The sequence below is a fragment of the Lates calcarifer genome, linkage group LG14 (assembly GCF_001640805.2).
Source record: "Lates calcarifer isolate ASB-BC8 linkage group LG14, TLL_Latcal_v3, whole genome shotgun sequence".
In the NCBI taxonomy this organism is placed as follows: domain Eukaryota; kingdom Metazoa; phylum Chordata; class Actinopteri; family Centropomidae; genus Lates; species Lates calcarifer.
Genome location: NC_066846.1, coordinates 10,295,556 through 10,313,866, shown reverse-complemented (window position 1 = coordinate 10,313,866; position 18,311 = coordinate 10,295,556). Strand labels below are relative to the sequence as shown.

The 18,311-nt window shown below is 39.8% G+C and overlaps 1 protein-coding gene across 7 annotated transcripts in view; it reads left to right on the top strand.

Annotated features, from left to right (window-relative positions):
- Nucleotides 1-18,311, top strand: part of elavl2 (ELAV like neuron-specific RNA binding protein 2) — a 146,957-nt gene that overhangs the window by 105,967 nt on the left and 22,679 nt on the right. For 2 of the 7 annotated variants that reach the window (XM_018694105.2, XM_018694102.2), the window contains exon 1: nt 9,603-10,029. The exons of 1 other annotated variant lie outside the window; for it this stretch is intronic. The gene's annotated coding sequence lies outside the window, so the exon portion shown is untranslated. Of the gene's footprint in view, nt 1-9,601; nt 10,030-11,074; nt 11,470-18,311 lie in introns of those variants that run through there. 4 more of the 7 variants (XM_018694103.2, XM_018694098.2, XM_018694104.2 and 1 more) reach the window with 4 other exon arrangements.

Genomic DNA, 18,311 nt, shown 5'->3' with positions numbered 1-18,311 from the left:
ACATGTTTCTCTTTAGTTAAATTCATTAGGGCGGAGAAGCCATTATCTCAGCGAACTGCCATGGCTGAATAATTAATCATCCCATCACTTGTTTGTTTGACCTGAATGTATAACATTTATCCCTCGCTCTTCGCCTCCTAATGAAATCTTTTCTTTAATTTGAGGAAAATGTTGGCTCTTCATGTTTAGTCCAGCAAAGTCCTGGCTGACGCTTGATTTGGCTAATGCATAATAAATTGCAATTATCTGGCACTTTTGAAATACAAGGTCAGGAACACCTTGCGATATAACAAGAGGCCTTTTGGATTTCACAGATATGAACACACAATTCTTCATCTAGGACAAATACACTGTGCATTTGCCTGTCTCTTGTTAGTTGCCTTTGCAGTGGGGTCAGTTTTCATCTTATCTTTCAAATAACCAGACATTTTGTCATCTTGATTACTGGCTTGAACATCATAAAAGTAGCAATTCAGTCTCTACAGCGTGTCCAGCACTGGGCTGGCTGTTTTAAACTGTTGAAGATATTTTACTGAAATATAAATATCATATCCTCATTGTAGGGTGACTTCTTTGTGATTTAGAGAGGAACATATCACACATGAAGCATTTCTGCTGCTGTGATGTGGTTGTTCGGCTGGTGGAGGGAGTATTCAGATCCTTTACTAAAGTAAAAGTAGCAATACGACACTCTATCAGAAGTCCTGAATTGAAAATGCTGCTTCAGTAAAGGTATGTATGCAGCAATATGTACCTCTATGTACCTATTTTCTTATTGCAACTTCTTATTTCTTTTCAGAGCTATCAGGATAAATTTCTGGCCTTTGTATTAGAAACCCCAAATGCTGTTTTTCATTTGTTTTGAAAAGCTGACATTTTGGAGCTACAGCATGAGGTTGTCACATTCCAACGGGCAAAACACCACAACAATAGCAGGCAAAGGTGGAAATAGGCTTTGGCTAACAATAACCACAACTAATCACACATGTGCCTGCAGTACAATGAGGTTTTCATGCTTTTAAGCCATAATAAAATCAGAGTAAAACACACTCTGTGTTCTGGTGTGCCCCTCATTTCCCTGGACTGGTTTTTCTCACTGTAATTGATTAGTGGGTGAAATGATACAAGGACTGACTGTGCAGGATGTGGCTGGTAAACAGTTTTAAAAGCACAGCTTGTACTGTAAATTGACCTGTGCTTTTGTTAGCCAGGTTGGCAGCTGGCTGCAAATAAATAGCCTTTTAAAGGATTGTGCTATTCAGTAGAAAAAGAATCGTTGAAGGAGCTTAAAGAAATGCACTTATCTGAAAGAAATTAGCTCACGACTAACTTTCCTGTGGTCACAGTTTGACCCTGGTGTCTTCACTGTTGAGTGTACTATCATGCTCTTGATGAAGCAACACAAGCCTGTGTCATCAATTAAGACACAATGTGTTAAAGCGTTACTGTTCTAATAGCGTTATAATGAGCATGCACTACAGAAAACTAAATAAGTACTGGAGGCACAGATGAAACTGCTGCTAATCAAAGAGCTTATTTTCTCCAAAGACAGTGTATTTCTTGTGTAAAGACAGGCTGAAGACAGAGACAATTGGCTTTCAATCAGACAAGAGCTCAGAAAACTCCCTCTACTTCTAAGACATTTGGATTTAAAAGGGAGCCAAAGATCAAATTGCACTTAAGAGACAAACTGTGAGCAGTCTAGAGCCGCTGTTTAATGATGCCCTTTGTTTGTTTTCTGGGAAATTCACTTTCTAATCTCCTGGACTCTGTGAAGGCTTGCCAGGGAGTGGTGCCACATAAAACCCCTTGATTTCTTATTTTATCTGTGGACAACCAAATCGATCGTTGTCTCCCCTGCACCTGCTCCTCCCCTCCCCTGTACCCACCCCTACCCCCAAAAGAGATAGGCCCACGCTGTCCATCCTGCTCTCCAATAAGACTATTTAGACCAGGCTATTTCAGGGGGAGAATGAGGCGCTGGGTGGTCAAGCGCTCCTCAGTGTCTCCCAGAGACAAGTGTGTGTAAAAAAGCATTGAAATTTCCCAGGATCTTGACACATCTAATTGAGATTTCATGCCCTATTTTCTCAGAGATCCGAAACCTCGCTCTGTTCTACTGCAAGCAGTATTTCCCCAAGGATCGAGATGAAAGAAATTGTTTTCAGGTTTTATTTGATTTTTGTTGCTTTAAGGGCTTTTTTTTTATATCACGCTACAGCAGCTTTTCAATAAATGTACCTTTTTCTTTTTTTCTTTTTTCTTTTTTCTTCAGTAGACAAAGTGACTGCAGTTGATTTGGTTTGTCTGAAAGGTAGTGAAAAAATGAATTCCAATAAACTTTCTGTTTCTTTCATCATAATAATTCATTTCACTGCATGCATAGATTTGTCATGATTGTTGCCACAAAAAAAAAAAAAAAAAGTGCAATTCAGCAGCTCTCATTCTCGTTCATTTCTATTCATCTGACCATCACAGACGCCTTCAGTTGTTCTCGGCTGTCACTCAAAACGTTTGACAAGGGATTTAAAAATAGATAATTCCCCTTCCGGTCTCCTTGACCTTGAATATTTGATCTAAAGACATCTGCTGTATTGTAAAAAATTCATTGTCTAAGTTTTCCTAGGTCTCAGAGGTCTGAGAAAAAGAGAAAAAAAGCCTGGTGTTCCCTGTTAAATTTTGGCAAAGGGCCATGTAAAACAATTAAATACACAAAATAATTCATCTTCAATAAAGCCCATTTGTCCCATATTGTATATCCTACATCAATTTGTCTGCTGTGTCACACCGTCATTTTTGTCTCTGTGCTCCCTCGTGCTCCTGCAATGACATCACCCAGTCTTGCATTACATAGCCAGTAACAGTCACAGTGGGAGCACCAGCTTCCCAGCAGGACCCATATTGAATGGTCTACGATCAATGACATCATCCATGAGCATCAACCTCAAATACCACGGGGAAATATACAAAAAGGTGGAGTGATCTATTGAAGCTTTTTTTCTCCTTCTGGTGAAAAAGGGGTTTGAGATGATGATGTGATGTTATTTCTGTTCTTCCTTTATGTTTCTTCAGTGCTTATGCAAGAAGTAGAAGTAGTAAGGATATATAATGTAAGAAAAGATGAACACATAACTATTTTTTTTACATTACATACAGTACCATGCTAAGTGCTGCTAGTAGTCTGTACAAGTGCTTATAATACTGAGCACTTCTATTATATAAGGTACATCATGTACGTTTGTGGTCCTAGACAGTTTGTTCAAGACTGGAAAGAGGGATGGTTGAGGAGCAACTGTTGTGTTATCTGAGCATTGTTTCTTGTTTGAGGATTGAATGCAGGATCTTTTCTGCCTATCATGTGAAATGATACCCGGGTAAGTCTTGAAGGACAGAGTAGGGTCACAGTTATTCAAGCCTGGTGCTCAGAGGAACATTGGAACAGGTTTTTCTTCCATTAAGAGATCCTTGTATCATCCAGTGTAAGTGATGGAGGGGCAGAATCCACAGTCCTGGTTCAGTGCAAAAATATATTCAGAGACAAAGTTACAGTCTTTTTATTGCTAAATTCCCTATTTGTAATTCAACAGACTGTTTTCTTGTTGAATTTGGTTCTAAATAGACGATATCTTTGGAAGATATCCACTTCATTTGTCTAACTCATTAAGATTATTTCGACTCAGATAACCTCTGGAATAATTTTTTTTTTTTTTTTTTTTTGGATTTTATCCTCCATCACTTACACTGGAGGCATGTTAGAGAGAACAGGAACTATGGTTACAACAAGAAAAATCTGTTTTGGTGAAGAAAGACTTTTTAAGAAAGCGAATTTATCCTTTATCCATGTATCAGAACACATATTTATATACAGTAATAGCGATTTTGTGACATTGCTGGACTAGTTGGAGCCCTAATCCTTTCTCTGTGATATACTAATAGTGGCTTTTTTTAAACATTCAAAATCAAAATTTTGCATATAACTGATGACAGTTTAATCAACATTTATGGCTGTGATCTTATGGATGGGATTTCATCATTGATTAGTGGGTGAAATGACACAAGGAATGTAACATCCAGAGCTGCTTCCCATACATTACTTTAAGTAGTTAGATATAAGTTTAGTGCAGCTATGTAACAGAAGTGGAATCTCATTTTGGTACAAAACCTAAAATTTTACACCCCAGTGATATCACAAATTCAATGATTACTTGGATCATATAATGATATATGGAGCCAGTGGTGGAACAGGAGTTAGAAAGGTGATATGTCTGTTCAATCTTAATATGAATAAATAAAGCTTTAAAAAACAGTCACTATACTAAGAAATGATTGAGCAAAGCTGTTGTTTATCCCCTAAGACATGCCAGTTTATAACTAACTGTACTATGCTGTTTAACATTCTGCCTCTACTCCCTTCTGATCACAGTAATCTTTGGGCATAAGAGGAAAAGACACATCCAAAGAGATACTTTACCGCAGTTGTGCTTATTACCCTCTTTTGCAGCCTTTCAGGAGGCTTATCCAGACATATTTTTGTCCAGTCCCAGCAGGGAGCATTAATAATCACCTCCATGCAATGCTGAGACCATTGTCACACAAGTGGCTCCAGCACAGGGAGCGTTAATGTCTCAAAGGAACTGCTATTGACATCTTTGTCTCTTTGCCGAAATCTATCTGAGAGACAGAACGCTGCATGCGATAAAATGTGGGCCTGTCATCCTCGCAGGTGTCCAGTAAGTGTGCGGGGGGGAAGTGGGAGGGCGCGGAGGTCAAGAGCACTCACCCTTGACATTTAATAGCAAGAGGTGGGACCCAGTCGATCAGTCATACGGATTATCAATGAGCAGCAAGGAGATGAGGGGATCCAAATGGAGAGAGGATAGAGGTGGGAATGTTTTATGACTTGCACCTTGGCACTAGGAGGTGCTGTTGTACTATATATTGTTGCATGCTTTATCTTCATAAACTGATGTGAGAAGTAACTAGCTGCAAGATGAAGGTAATGACATAAAACATACAAAAATTACAACAAATACAACAAATTTGTAGACTCAAGTAAAGTAAAAGTACCTAGAACTGTGCAGCACTTGAGTAAAGATACTTAATTAAAGTATATGTGAAATTAGATTTTTTTTTGATTTATGAGTCACTCAGGCAGGAAAGAGCGCCCCCTGCTGTGCCTCATTATTGACCTGGTGCAGAAAAAAAGACTCCCTTGTCTCTGCTGCCCACATTTGAGACCTTGGTGCTCCACATTACAAAGATGGATTAGGTTAATGACCCCCGGCATTGACCTGCATTCCCTCCGAGGGGGTGGGGTGGGTGGGTGGTGGTGCATATTACACACACATTTGTTCATATTTGTGGCCCTGAAATATAGATGGGCTATCTGTTCCCCAGCCAGGTTCGGATGCTGGTGCTTTCTCTCCATTAGAGTTATATTGCTTTACAGTAAGGAGTCCCCTGATAAACCTGTTTGCCACCTTTTAGCCCGTGGCCGGTAAGCACTGTGCAGCATGACATAATTGTAGCTCTCAGATGAATATTGGGCTCTTTTTCCTCCTGGGCATATGACTAATACTTTTGACTATCATGTGTACTTTTAAGAAAAGTATTTTTGCTCATAATGTTCCAACACCAGGTTCTTTATTTCATCGTGAGGGAACATAAAGTGAACGTCTAAATGTTTGGAGGTTTTATTTTCAGAGGTGCTCCTTTAAGGCCACCCCCCCACCCCAGACAGCCTGTTGTGGGTGTGGTCAGTAGGCTGTTTGCCACACCATCAGGGTGCAGGTGAATATCAGAGCAGGAAGTGCAGCTGATGTGAGTAACAAAGATGGTGTTAAACTCAAACAAAACAAAGGCTGCTGTTGTGCTAAAGGCAGTCACTACTGTTGGTGAGACTGCAGAGAAAAGTCAGAAGCTAAAAGCTGCTGATTGAATGCTTAAACCAGAGGGGGGACGTAGCAATGTGCTAACTGTGCAATTGTCAATCCTACAGGAAAAGGAAAAGGAAGAGGGGGAAGCAGAAGAAGGGGAAGGAATGACAGTGAATGTTGTTTGTTAGCAGGCTCTTCACTGTGAGGACTATTTAAGCCTCCTGAGTCTGCTAAATCACTTTATATTTGATTCATGCACTCCATGTTCATATGATGCATTCTAACTGTAAAATGATTTGCTCTGCTCCCAATTAATCGTTTATTTTAACCAGCTAGAGGCTGCCTCTAACAAAGTCAGATATGGCCATTCCCCCACACTGCGCTGTGCCTCTTTGTCTCCTTGGTGGAATCAAAATGGTTGTTTTCTTACCGCTCCCTGGGTATGGTGTAGCTGGCCAGGAGCATGCTGCGAGGGCCTGACAGGAAGATGGTGCTGGACTGAAGCTACGGGAGTCTAGTAAGATTTTCTAATGATTGTTGCCTTGGCTGCCACGCAGTGAAATCTCCTGAGTGGCATAATATTTAATACACTAATACAATAACAGTGCTCAGGGAGTTTTTGTATTTGTTCAACCCCAAGCCTAAATTATCGACTGCACTGTGAAAATGTCTCTGGGTGTTTAGCTTAATATAAGTCAGACTTTGAGGAGGAGCCTGTATCTGAAGTGAAAATGATGTTGAGATGACAAGAGAAATTAGCTTAGCAGTCCTCCCTTTATTAGGTGTTAATTTGCTGCCTCCATATTCTTCCTGTCCGATTCTATTCCTGGAAACAAGTCTCACAGAGCTACTGGTGCCCTCATATTTCCCTGATTTATCCTGATATATTGACCCTTCCTTGTGTCTGATCTTTTAAATATAATCTACCAAGCGACTAAGCCTTTCTGACATTCTTTTGAGACACACTTTCACAAATCACGATTAAAAATAGGGGCAAAAGGTCCATGTTCTTTCATTTTAAGAATTCTTATATTCTATCTAAATGCTAATGATCTAATTGATATTTGTGGGCATGAATAACTTCCCCAAAGCCAGAAACCAGAGCAGGGGGGGACTTAAACATCTGCTGTCGAGATGTAAAGCGCAGAAATACCTTTTTAGAAGATTGATTTTGATTTTTAAAATGTTTGACTTTTATCATGCAAATTATGAGCAGCCTGAGCCAGAGGATTGGACCCACATCGAGCTTTCTTAACTGATTTTCAGTCGCGCTGTATCCCATTATTGTATCTCAGTCACAGACTTTGTTTCCGATTGTGTATATGCTCAGTGACTACACACCCTTATAGATTATATACTTGTTAATGGTGCGCTATGTTAGCAAAGTCCACTTCAAGAAACTGATGCACTGTATCATTTTTCTGGCAGGAAATGATGCATGGTGTGAGCCAGCAGACATCATTCAGCTGTGACTGCAGACTGCTTACACTAAAAGTAACTTTGAAAACATCACAATGTTATGAAATAATCTGCATTCCTAAATCCCAGTTTCCCAGCTGTTTCTGAAGCTGAGATATTTTTGTTGTTTCACTTACCCTCCACCTGTGAGATGCTTTAATTAGATATTCCATCACCTGGATGACTGAGAATCTTACTTGACAAGTAGCAACTCCATTTTGTTTGTAGATTGAACAAATACAAATGCAAAGAGTCGCAAGCTGTGGGTGCAGCTCCAACTATAGGAAAATATTTTGTTTCATGTTTGATCCCCTGATCTCCAGATTTGTTGTTTGAAAGTTCTGCATAACAACTTAGTGGCACTGACAATGGAACCATTTTATTCATGAGAAATGAAAGATTGTATTTTGTTTTAGGTTAATGAAAATGACAACCCAAAAAAACACTGATTATATATAAATGCACTATTTATAGAATTTGCACATTGATATCTAACATAAGTTTGTCTTTAGACAACTTACAACTCACTCTGATTCTGCATCACACCCTATGAAATTACTTTACATTACTTCCAGTTATGAGTTGGGTCTACTCTAATGGCAGTGATCAGAAATGAATGCTCAGTTATGCCTCTCATTGCTTCCTATTTGCTGTGGTTGAGCCAAACATTAATATGGAAAAGTTTCTCCAGCAAACTGGTTTATATTCAGCCTGAACATAAGAATATGGATGATACTAATATTAGAAATTCAGAGAGGTGTTTTAAAAAATCTTAAAGGTTAGCTTTTCTGTTTTACTCTGTATACCCTCTGGGATATAAGGGTTTACAACTTTTTCTTCACTTGTATCTATGGGTAGCGACTAGCTTCAGTATCACATGAGGTTTTCACTTATTTAAAAATATGATTGAATGAATGTTACAAGTGTTTGACACTGATTTCGCATTCCTTTAATTCATTTAATGACTCTGTGCTCTTTGTGTTTTAATATCCCATTTTCAGTGAGTGAAGTGTGTCAGTTGTGTAGTTGTGTGCGCAGGTGAAGGGATTTGAGGAGATTTACACGCAAACCATTTAACAGCTTGTCATTACCCTGCCAGTTATTATTAGTGTATGTACAGGGTGTCATTGTGTGGTTGGATTTTCACAGATGCAGGTCCTGTTGTGTTGAAGGTTGTCTGCAGTGAGCTTATGAGCCTTTTGAGCCAGCGCTACTGTATAGCCTTACATACTGAAACACACTTTTCTGCTGAGAGCATCGATCCCCCCCCCCTTTCACTTGTTTCCATGCAAGCCTAACTGTTGCTCCACCCTCTCTCAAAGTCGACAAAAAGATGCGCATGGGATAAGTGTGCTGCCTGCTCCTGGTGTACATGCTGGCACTGCTGTGATATCACTACAAGTAGAAGCTTAGAGGAAGCGTTGTCTGTTGTTTAAAATACACCGAGGGAGCCCAAATTAACGCCCACCTTTGTTTCTAGCGTGTGGGGTCGAGTGTGGAGGGCTGACCATTGACTGTGAGTCTCTGAGGCAGACAGTGAGAAGCATGTAGGCTGCTCCTGCTGCTGATACTGTAGTGGAGAAACTGCGCTGTCCGCGGTGCTGAAAACCTGCTGGCTTTTTTGCTTTCTGCACCGATACAAACGGGTTTGCAGCCAAAAAAAAGAGTGCTGAAATGACGCAGACAGTGAAGAGGGCATGATGTAGCAAAAAAAAAAAAGGGTACGCTGCGGTTGGCCTATTAGGGGAATGTTTTCGGAGTTGTTCTACTGTTACATGTAAGAACTAAAGTAGAGAATAACCTCAACTTAGAAAAAAACGAGCCGTTCCTAACAGCAGCACACACACAGATAAAATGACTTTCATAGGGTCAGTTGCCCCTTTCTTGAAGGCGGTGGCAGCAGCAGTGGTGGTGGTGGTGGTGCTGGTGTAGTAAAACACATCTGTGAAAACGGGGGGGGGGCGACACACACACACACACACGCTCAAGCCGTGGTGTTATTCCCGCCTGCTGCACCGTGCGTGTCTTGGCGAGGCAATGTTTGACTTCAAATGCCATATTTAGGAAAAAAAAATGCTTGATCGCTTTTGAGTGACTGGGGCGCGGACGAATGGCAAATCTTGTGATTTGGGGAAAAGACGCTCGAGCCCCGGCGAGGATCGCGCCGCAGCCAATGGCGTTGAAGAGCCACTGCGCGCATAAGCGGTGGACGGGAGCTACTCTAGGTATACTTCCGCGTCCAATGCGTGTTCGTGTGTAGGTTGAATGGATGAAACGGAGGGAGCGGAGAGGTATAGGCATGCTGTGATACGGCCCTATATATTTGCCGGCAGGACTATCTTCCTTTTAAAGACAACCTCCTCCTTGCATTGGTTTCCACTTAGTGATGTCGCGTATTTGTGTGGCGCACCTGTAAAGAGCGAGACAGGCAGAAGCCGGCTTTTTTAATTATTTGATTCCTTTTATTTCTTCTGTTCTTTTTCCTTTTGTTTCATGCATCTGCTGAAAGGAAATCATTTCTGTGTTTTGATTTAATAAATATTTCATTTCCTCATTTTATCTTGTTTGTGTTGGCTTTTATGTTTCCAAGTTTGAACTAAGAGAGCGGAATTCATCATTTTACACGCTATTGGCCAGGTGTTTCATTCAGAGATTGTTTGCCTAAGGACGTCCATAACTTTCATTTATAGAAACGGTAAGATATTTTTACACATTTGCTCATTCACCTGAAACATTTTAAATCGATATTTCAGCCTGTGTCAGTTATTTGGGGACAGTGTGCAGCGCAGATCATGCATTTACTGTAGTCTCAAGCTCATCTTGTTGCATGTGAACGCGATAGGAAAGTCACCGTGATGCATTCATGTTTCCATTGACGGCTGATTTTTCAACTCTAAATTGCGGTGCCTGGGCAGATCATAGACTTACACGACAGGATAAGTAGGCTATCTCCGCACATGTGCTCGTCTGAAAAAAAAAAATCCTCCCAAGGTTTCAGACATGGACGGACGCTTTTCTTGCTCTAGTGTGCAGAGATATAGGCCTTGGTAGAGTGCTGAAACGTGGGATCCGCATAGTAGTCGGTTATTTTACCGCATCTAAAGTAAAAACGTTATCATATTGGAAAGATTAGACTAGTATCGCTGTGTTACGTGCAGAATTTCACATAATGAGTTGAATCCATAGCTGCAGGAAACAAACTACCTGCATCTATTTAATTTTTAATCTGAGCTCTTTCATCAACATCAAAACTTGCATTCTATTTAAGATCTGAATGTGAAAACGGCCAAATACAAACGTGGTTTAAACTCAGTAGCAGGCTATTGTAATGGACGGATTCTTGAATTTAAATGTAAAATAGCCTATAGGGATGAAGATGCTGTCTTAACTCTAAGAGGAGTAATGCTATATAGGTTAAGTGCAGCCTGTGTGATGCGCTACTTGGAGTTGCTGGATGATATTTTCTAAGTTCTGCTATCATAGGCATATTTGTATGCTATTTCTGAATTTCCATACAGGTCTAAATTAATGTAGACAAACCTACACTTCCTAGTCTTAATAAATATATATACATATATATATTTCCAGGCTAAAGGCAACTTATCAGTCGGCTATTCTCTCTTTTTATACCTATATTAATACCAAATACATGTATGCCCTGTAGGTGCAGAAATAACATCAGTGAGGATTCTAAAATAGAAACAGCAATGCTTATAAATTCCTGTTGTTATTGTAGTGGATCAAATTAAACTATCTCTAATTTTGCTGGTTTCCTCTGAATACCCCTGGGACCCTTGTGACACCCAGACTCAGTCTTGTGGGCCTCTGCTCCAGTAGTTTCGTTGTTGTATGTCTTATGGGGGTATTTTTGCACTTAACACTTTGCTTGACATAGCACTCCTGTTTAGGTAGCATGAAGCCAAAGTACACCTGCAGCAAATCAATTAGTTAATAGTATATTTCCGGGGTAGAGACAGGGTCTTCGCTGATTGGCCAAGGGTCTGATTAGTTTACTTAGGGGGGCTGCGTTCCCGCCACCGCCCCCTATTCTACTGCGCAAAGACTGCGACCGAAAGTTTGATGTCTGCAGACTTTACATCATTAAATACCCGCGCCGCCGATCTAACACCTCAAGGTAAGACACCACATAGTTATAGTGTAAAAATATTATGTGCCAGAATCAACTGTGCCGAAAATGTGCATAGCGAAACGGCTTTTAACGAGTTACGGTAGCTAGCAAGGCCAAACTGAAGCGGGCGCAACAAGCCACCGGGTCGGACATGTTGCTCGCAGAACTTCATTAGAAATATTTATGTTTTAACGTGATATAGTATTTCCTGGGTTTGTCTAATGCCAAGTTACCCATATAAATTGTTACGGTGGCGGCAAGCCCATAGCTAAACATCGGTGCTAGCTACCACGCAAGACTAACCCCATAATGATAAGAACCGAGCCCCACAAACTTAGTTTGATAAACGCCGCAGTCCACACAAAATTTTTGGACTCCTCACGGCTGTTACGTAACACTTGCTGTCGGCAGTCGTTCAAACCGCGTTCGGCTAAACGACCACGCCTTGTTTGTGTGACTTTAACTCTAGCATGGAGTTGCACTCGAAATGCTACACAAAGCTAAAAGTATTTTTTGCATTCTGGGACTTGCTGTAGTAGTCTGAGAGAATTCATTTAGTAAGTTGGATTTTACATGAACCCAGATTCAGTCGCTTTTGTTCTTGTGGCGCAGATTACCCGCATTAGCACAGGTGTCGGTGATTAACCAATTAAACAAGGCACCTTCACTTGTTAGTCCAACTAATTAGAATCACCTTACTTAAAGAGAGGTTAGCTTTAAGCTCCATTGGTTTCAACAGTCACCTTTACCCTTTGTTAAACATGACAATGGATTCAACTCAGACCTGTCTTAAACTGCAGATATACGCACGTCTGATGCAAAGTAGCAGGTGTACTTTTTGTAGTGTGTATATATTTTTTATTTAATTTTATACTATTTCTGGTGTCAATTATTTCCAGAAATATTTGCAAAAATATTAATCAGTTCCTGATTAAAGCTGCAAAACTAGCTGGATCTTAGGTTGTGAATTTATTCTGCATGCGCACACATTCTTAATTCAGTACATGAAACTGTATTTTCCTTTACCTTTCACATCAGTGATTGTAATCTTAAACTGATATGGCATGTGATGCCCTTACTCATGCTGTCACTCCCCTTGTAAATGGTCAAGAAGGATGTTTTTTAGTAACTGTAACTCCAGTTAAAGGAACAGGTTATTGTTCATTATAGTTTTTACGCTGAAAGGCTTAAACAAAGGCATATTCTTTGTAGTTTTTTTTTTTTTGTGTGCTTATGGACGCAGTACGTGGCCTTGAATATTGAGCAGGTGAATGTGTTTAAGCCACAGGCATCAGAGTCATAGTTGGCAGCTTGCGGTGGGTAATCTTCAGTTGGTAGTTCATGAAAAGATTACATATTGTCCAGCCAGCAGCTAAAAGCCTGACCGGTTAATTTACCAGGAGGCTGCCAAAACACAGGACATCTGTGGTCCTGTGGGTATAGGGGGACAGCCCAGCAGGAGGAAATGGGGTTGTTTACTGAGGAAAAGGTGTGTGTGATACACTTTCTACAGTAATATGAATTAAGGTCTGTGGTATTCTTTACTTTGAATATAATTTATCAGTAAGGCATTTGAAATCATGTATTGATTTTACAAAAAAGGATGGCTGAAATACAGTATGATTAGCAGACTAGAAATGCATTGTTTGTTGCTGATAACATAGTGTAAACCTGAGTAAATGTAGTATTCATGGTGATAAGTCTGTGCAAAAAAACCTAATATTTTAAAATTTCTATTAAAGACGTACCAGACAACGTCAGATTACATAATTCAGAACCAGGTTACATTTTAATAAGTTTTCTACTTAATATCACTAATGCTCAGAATACAAGAGCTTTTAATTCAACTGAAGTATCATTGCAGATCTAATCACATGTTCAGCTTTAAATAGTAGATGCGAACATGTTCTATTTCTGTGTGTGTGTATATGTGTGTGTGTGTGTGTGTGTGTATATATATATATATATATATATATATAATGCTGCTTTTAGGCATTTTTCTTTTGGGTTCATGCAACTTCCACAATTGCAGCAGCCTCTGTGCTCCTGAGAGAGATTAGAGATAAGAGCGGTTGTCTTTATGTATTATTGAGCCCCCACGTGTGCCTTTCTAAATAAAGGCTGCTGACAGAGTGACTAAAATGCAGGACAGTGAGTGAACTTGCAAAGGCCACATCACTGTGCTCTGTACAGCAATGTGTGCTGCTGTCAAAACTGGGTTAGTGTACAGTGGGTGGCTAAAGCTGCAACAACACACAAAAAAAGCAATTTTGCCCCCTTTGTCCTTCTTAAATGTCCATCCCATCCCCCTTTCTTCTCTTGGTGGCCTCCTCCTCTACTACTCCCCCCCCGGCAGTTGATCTAGTCTGGGCGTGTGGATGGTGCACAGGACTGTTTTCATTCAGTCCTTATTGTCTGTTTGGCCACAGGGTGGCCCTCCCTCTGCATGTGTCGCTCATTACTGGAGGCCAGCATTGCAGTGTCCCTGAATCCATAAAGGGATTAATAGGTGACCATATCCCATGTTCTGTATAGGCGTGATGTGGTTAGTGTTGGTTTGTGTAGTTTAATATAACGTAGTAATATTTGGCTCCATTATGGCGTAGGTCTATGGCAGTGAGAAACAGTGGTAGTGTAATTATGCATAGTGGTATCTAAACATTCTTTTTAGTGATAATTTGTTGGACTGGGTCTTCATAGTAAGCAACTTTATTGTAATATCTAAGCCCATATTTAATGTTTGGGCTTTGATTGCTAAATTGACAAAATCAAAGACACTTGTTTTTGAGGTTAGTAGTCCAAGACCTCCAGCTGAAAATTGTCAGAGTAGGTGAGGCACTTCTTAAATGTCAGAGACTGAAACGTTTCAACATCAATGATACACCCAGGGCTAAATGAACAATCACAAGTGTCAGTTTTCTTTTAGATTTAAACTCTTTGTTTCCAAGTGTCTAATTTGCATACCTGTGGTTTGTCTTGCATTTCCAGCTATTGTGTCAGAATATAATATTAAGCCCAGCTTAAGGATCACACTGACAGCCTTTTTTATATAGCCTGTGCACCTTTTTGTATATTGGCCGATAGGCCAGCATCTGAAAATGATTTAATGTTATGTTAAAGTAAATTTCTTTGGTGTTATTACATAAAGTTTCATTATTAGTAAATTGTCAGAATCAGTACATTTAACATGGCTCACTTTGCATTAAATCCTAATTAGAGTATCCCATTGTTACTTATTCTTAACTAATGGTGCTGGTAATTAATTTGATCATAACAAACTCAGATGTTTGTCCTATCTTTTAATGAAATAAAAGAAATTTATGATAAGAGAGTGGCAAATATGAAAGATTCTTTTTCACAAGCAATGACTTGTTGATATTTTTCCATTGGCATCAACAGCATCAAGCCAGAGAGGGAAAAAAATGCCTCTGGTCAAAACTCAATAATGATGAACATGTGTTGCAGTCTCTTGAGCAATATAAACTACCCAACAGAATTTTGTTAAAAGCAAACAGTGTAGCGAATGTGGTTTTTCTCCCAACACTGCTGGATTATTCCTTTTTTCCAAATCTGCAGTGAGAAATATGCACCACTACTTTGGAGGCAGGCTGACAATTATGACTGAGAATTGCGTCACTTTTCAGTATTATTCTGACATGCTCTGACTGGTAATACCCAACCCTCAACCCTACCCACTGTAGCTCAGCACCTTCAGGACAAACTTTATGCATGTATGTTGGTACTTTTTTGCTAATCTTTAAATATTTAACTACAAAAAAGCTTGCTTGCTTGTAGGCATGGTAGAGCAAAGATACAATGAAGCACTGAGCAGAGTTTTGAGGTGTCGACTGCAGAGTTACATGACCTCAATGAGTTATCCTGCTAGCATGTAATGTAGTAAATAATTTGTAAGATTGCTCCCTTGCTTTCTGTCAAATTAAGGTGATTCAAAGAATTGAACTTACCGGATTCAAGTGGAGTCAATGTTGTGAAATTTTTTTAAGTTTAGAAAGTGCGTATTAGAGATAAACCAGGTGAAAATTTTATTCCTTTTTTTGCACTGTCCATGGTTTGTCTGCATATTGGTGTGTTTTCTTATGGATTCCTTATCAGTTGTCTGTGTGGGGGGAAAAGTAGGCCCACAGGCGTTTTCAGCATCAGTGCAACTGTCTGTCATTGTCTAAAATAAATGAAATGAGAAAATATTTGTACAGCATTGATTTTCATTTAGGTTTTCCTAGTCAAAGAATAAATGTGCTAAGCCTGCCTGTGTGGTGCTAATGTTATTATATCAGGGAATATTTACCCTCGGTAATGGACGTGCTGCTCAGTTGGAAAGCAATATTGCTCCCCCTCCGCCAAGGCTCCTTCATGTTGCACGTTTCCAGTAGCATAGATGCATTAGTTTGGCTTCATTGTTTTGCATTGCTAACTGTCAGAAAAATGTGAGCGTCAATAAAAAATAATTGATATGCTCATATTCATACAATACTGATAATTTTTAAACAGGTTCTTAACTGGAGCTGGTTCTTGATTCCCATTACTATGGGTGATGTTACACCCAAAAATATTAATTCACTATTAGTGAATTCCAGTGTTTGCTCCACAGGCTCCCTTCCCATTATACACCTTATTTTTCTCATCACAGTACAGGAGATCTGAAACTTTTTACAGCATTGTATGTTGCAGCACTTGCTTTTGTAACCCTCAGTGTGTGTGTGGGTAGACTAGTCACATCTATGTTTTCAGTTGGGATATTTTGAACTGTTACTTGTGGGCTTTTAGTTTTCAAGGACAGGCCGTGCATGTCAGTGTGTGCACTCTGGAGTTCTTCACTCGGCAGCTTGTCACGCATACTTGGTCAATTTAATCCTCTGAGGAGCTAGTAGCAGAGATTCGTGCCTCCTCACTTTAAGTGCTCAGTGTCACAAAAGTACATGCTGATGTCACTGTTTGCTTCAGGTTCTAGTTGAAGAAGTTCTACAGTTAGATCTGTACATTGGTTTTATTTCCTCTGTGATTAATGTATTACAAAATCTTAGAGCTTTATTTTACTGTGTTTCCCCATGTTGATATAGACAGTGTTATCACTTAACTTAAGCTTCAAATATAAATTTAACAAAGCTTCTCTTCCTTATAAAGCCCATATTTTTCAAACAGACTGAAACTGTTTTTTAGAATCAATACTTGGAGGTATGCAAGCCTACATTTCTTATCTAGAGTGTATATCTTGATGGCCTTTACTTAATCCTCAAGTGGCAGTGGAGACTTAAATACATCATTTGGATTGATTTAATTTAGAGCTGAAGAAACTTTGGTTGTAGGCTACAACCCCCCACCCCCAAAAAAACAAACACAGCATTTCCCATAAATGCACTCTATCAGGTTGGTTAAGATCCATCCAAGTAGATTAAATTACTCTTCAGCTTTTCAGCTTAGGTAAACCTTCCATTAGAAAGCCTTATTTAACTCTTTTCAAACAATCACATTTTTGACTACACACCTGTCTGGGTTGCACATGCTGCAGTCACTGAGTTGGACTAGAGGCTTCTCTGTACCCAGTTGCCTAGCTAGTGTCCACCAATAGCCTGCATATGAGGCATTTAGGGGACATCTGTGAATTGCAGCTGCAGAAAATAACCTGGGCTAGACTCTCCCCCTCTAAACAGAATCTTGTAGGAAACGCTGAAATGGCATCAACTCCTGTCCTCAGATGGTTATGCATAGTGTAGAGTAATACAAGTAAGAACAGGATTAGGCCTGCAATGAACAGTAATTTCCATCATTAATTAATGTGTTGATTATTTTTATGGTTAAAGGTTTAGCCTATAAAACGCCAGGAAATGGTGAAAAATGCTTGTGACAATCATCATCTTATGTATTGTTTGATTTGCCTGACCAACAGTCCAAACCAGAAAATTCACAGTGGAGCAGCTGGAGCCTGCAAATTGACGATGTTCTTGCTTGATAAAGTAACCTAAACTGTTCATCAGTTATGAAAATAGTTGCCAATTAAAAAGCTCCAGACAGTATACAGGTATGAAATGTTGTCAGGTTGCGATTGATTCCATATATACCATCAGTTGATATACAGCTGTACTTCAGTCAAGAGTTTGATCAGCTGTGAAACCTTGCATCCAAACTCCTCCTCAGATTCACTTTTCCATGTAATTAATTAGCACAATCAGTGAGCTGCTAAAACAGAGCCAGTTCCACCAGCCTCAGAGGTTGAAGGGTGATGTGTGGCTAAGGCACAAAAGTATTGTATCTGTTGAACTCCTTGAATGAACTACATGCATGTTAAGCAATACCTAAGCTTTGTTGTTACTTTTGATCATCCCTTATGCTTTTTGCATATTGTCATAGTGACAATTGATAACTTAAGGGTGTGTGTGTGAAGTCTTAAGTGTTCACTGTATTTACATTGGGAATCACTGTATTCTCTTCATAGTAACACTGTGTGTGGAGGCTTTTCTACCCCTTGTGAGAAGGCTATGGGATCTGAGAGTACCAATAACTAAACATGCTACACTTTAATGAGTCCTAAAAGGCAGCCTGCTAAGTGGGGTAAAATTGTGGAGGTGGATGGTTTATCTTAGCAATGATGGGAAAACAAAAAAAGAACCTTGTGGTCTTTATCTGGGGTTGGTTTCTAACAAAAACTGTGAGGCAAGGCCTCTACAGGGAACAAGATGCTCCGCACTGAAATGCCTGCACTAAGAGGAGGATGCTGGCTGGCTGCACACAGTGAAAGCCTTGACTGAAATTTTTGGGGAGAGGCGTCTTGCCAAGCTTCCTCTTCCAAGTGTTTATCTAATGAAATATTTCTGCCTTGTGGCACTATCTCA